Below are 3,376 nucleotides of genomic sequence, written 5' to 3' on the forward strand. Positions count from 1 at the left end.
AGCAGCGCGTGCAGGAGAGGTCAGGCCTAGGACAGTGCTTCTCAATATTTGTCAAATGAATAATTGATTGAAACAAGCCCCTCTCCTCCGACACACAGACGCACGCTACCCAAATACAGAACTCCATCCTGGCTTCTCAGAATAGCTTCTTCCTTTTACTGCAGAGCGCTTTTTTCTATAATTACAAAGTAATACAAGCTTCTTACTGAACATTTGGGAAACACTAACAAAGCTTAATAAGGAAAAGATTCCTTATAATCCCATCACTGGCAGAAAACCACTGGTCCCATTTTATGTCATTCCTTCCTGTTTTTCCCATCATATTAGCTCTGTATTTCCAATAAATAGGTCGATGGCTGGCTCATGGAAGGCATCGTACATGATAACGAAGCACAAAATACACTTCTGTACTTCAAGCTGAAGCATAAATAGCTCCCAAACCTTTAAAATATTATTCCAATGGCTATATAATCAGCTATTGAGATGATGTATCATGGTTGACTTTAACATTATCCCATTGGTGGTGTGGATGAAAGGGGCCACATGCTGACCTGACAAGCTCAGGGAAGGCCTGCATGGCAGTCTTGCAAACTCAGAGACCTAAAGTAACCACAAAGGATGGTCTGAAATTAAACTTTAACTAAAAGCAGTTATGGTGGGCAGTTATGTCCTAGGCCAGTATCTTCACTGACAAGATCAACTTTGATCCTTACTGAACCCATTTGCCTTTTTGCCTCTATGATAACATACCCTTGAAATGTCTGGGTAACTTGTAACTTCCCTTTTTCTGGAGCCCCTGGGGCACAACCAAATGTGCTGGGCGCCAGGACAGATACTACAAATTCCTTCATTATCATGTTAATTGATCCTGCACCCACCTAAGTATGTGTCCATCATTTTACTTTTTATCCAATCCCAGGGGTTTCCCTGCTTTGCTTTATCCCTCCTCCTTAATCTATCACCAATGAATTTCATGTAACCCACCTACATCCCTCCTTTGATTCGTATAAATACGAATGTAACCCCGCCATTCTCCGGAGCATTATCTCAATTCATTGAGGTTCTGCTTCCCGGCATATGTCGACAGTTTGGCTCAAATAAACTCACAAAAAATTCTTTACAGGTTTCAATGGTTTTTTTACGTTAACAGTGGGAAGTTTCTAAATCGCACCATTGTAATTGCTGTTGCAATGAACATCTTTGTGATAGGAGCTCTTTCGGCATTTCCTGTGATTTCCTTAAAGTATATCCACCGAGCCCTGGCTGGTGTCACTAAGTGGTTAGAGCATCAGCCCGTGCACTGGAGGGTCTCGGGTTCGATTCCCAGTCAAGGGTACATACTTGGGTTGCAAGTTCAATCCCCAGCTCTAGTCGGGGGGAGTGTGGGAGGCAACCAATTGATGTGTCTCTCTCAAAATCAATGGTTCTCTCTCTCTGCTCTGTGGGCTCAGCCTTCCCCTCCACTCTCTCTAAAAATCAATGGAAAAAATATTTTCAGATGAGAATTAACAACTACAAATACATCCACCGAAGGAGACTTCTGGGTCAAAGGACAGGAACCTAAGGCCCTGATGTCACCACCTGCTTGCTTTCCAGTGAGGCGCACCTTCTGATTTGCACACCCACCTGCAGCAGAAGGTACCTGCTGTCATCAACAGATACCTCCCTGGCATTGGCATTGGTCTGTTGAATTTCTCTGCCTCTGGCTTCTCCAGATTCATCTTTCTAGAGCTGGCACTCCAGGGGCATCCCATCATCAAATTCCAAGCCTGGCAAGCAAGCCCCTCCGTACAGCTGCCGTGTCCCCAGGCCCGTGTCCCGCCGACCCTCCTGTTCACCCTGCACCAGCCGGGTCACTGTTTCCGGATCTGCACTCACGGCACAGCCTGCACACCTTTACCTGTTCTTCCTACCACTTCCCTCTTTCAGACTCACTGAGGCCTGCGGGGGGGCTGGGAACCAACCCTGGGGCCATCTCTTCCATGAGGTCTCAACTCTTTCCCGGAAACCTCAATCTTCAGGACCTCTGTCCTCACAGGTCAGCTCTGGGTCCCAAGGGCCAGCACAGGGTCAGGTTCAGCGAAGGCCCCTTCCCTTCCCTCTCAAATGCCCTCAAACTCCCCCATCTGCCTTCCCTCGCCCTCCCCATCTGCCTTGGGAACCTCAGAAACAGACCTAAGCCCAAACCCCCAGGAGCAGTAAAGCTCCCTATATCCACAGTGAGGATGGAATCTGAGAAGTGGAGGCCCCCACACCACGCCCCTCTGAGAGCTCAGCGAGTCAGCAGCTCTGTCTGAGCCCCCAGGCTCTGCAGGCAGAAGGAGCCCCTTGGCACCAGGAGTCCTAGCCTTCCTCCGCTGCCCTGTGTGTTTGGGGCCTTGAATATTCACACCTGTCGAGTGGAAGGTTGCCCTCTACCATGCTGAACCCCCCCCATGCCCCCCATGCCTTTTCTGCTTCCCAGGCGGGGTGTCCTGGGCCTGGGGGATGGCACCGCAGTGGCTGGACTGGGGTCTGGGACATGGATAAGCAATGTAGAGGCCTCACCTCCAGCCTGAACCCAAGCTCAGATCTAGAGTCCAGATCCTGGGGCCTGATAAGGCCGTCTCTTCTGAACTTGACTGTGAGTTCCCCTAGAAATGTATCTGCAGCTTCCCCAAGGACCCCAGGTCTCCCAGGAAGGGGTCAGAAGGGAGTGGTTGAGGTGTTGGTGTGCGGGATTCACATGGGTATGTACCGGGTGGAGGAAGAATGTTAGAGGGGAGGTGAGAGCCAGTCCAGGAGCGTGGGCGCAGTCGTGTAAGCAGGAGGGGCTGTCCTTGGGCTTCCCTGTGCCCCGTGGCCCCCACCGTTAGGTCACTGTGACCCCACGGCTGCGTAGAAGAGGCCCCCTTCACAGACAAGAAAACTGAGGCTCAGAAAGATAAAGTCACTCACCCAATGGTTAGCTCTAGTCCCTTGACACCCCAATTCTGCTGAGGGCTCTTCCTGTGACCTCACCTGTGCCCCTGTTTGATGGGGGTCGGGAGCTTTCTCCAGCCAGGGCTGCTGGGATGGCCCGGGCAACTCCCTGAAGTAGGGAGTCATCGAGGCAGACAGGCTGCTACAAGCCAGGGCTGAGCAGCGGGGGTCAGGGGTTTGGAAAAGGGGGGTGTGCACAGGGCACTGGTGAGAAGTGTCCTGAGGCCTTGACGGGCCCATGTTTCCTCAGGCTTAGTCTCTCCTCCTGTAAAGCCTGAGCCGGCATCCGAGTGGCAGGGGCTGGTGAGGCACCAACCTGGGCACAAAGGAGCTTGTGTTGACAAGGTGAGTGTGGAGCCAGCACAGTGGAAACTGACCTCCCTTCCCAGGCCAGCCCCAGTCCAGCCCCAGCCCC

The 3,376-nt window shown here is 51.6% G+C and overlaps 1 protein-coding gene across 1 annotated transcript in view; it reads right to left on the reverse strand.

The window, feature by feature from the left end:
- The window catches only part of PITPNM3 (PITPNM family member 3), a 73,954-nt gene that overhangs the window by 45,510 nt on the left and 25,068 nt on the right, over positions 1–3,376 (reverse strand). The gene's annotated exons all lie outside the window — the stretch shown is intronic.

This window comes from Myotis brandtii, unplaced genomic scaffold (genome assembly GCF_000412655.1).
Source record: "Myotis brandtii unplaced genomic scaffold, ASM41265v1 scaffold1223, whole genome shotgun sequence".
Taxonomy (NCBI): Eukaryota; Metazoa; Chordata; class Mammalia; order Chiroptera; family Vespertilionidae; genus Myotis; species Myotis brandtii.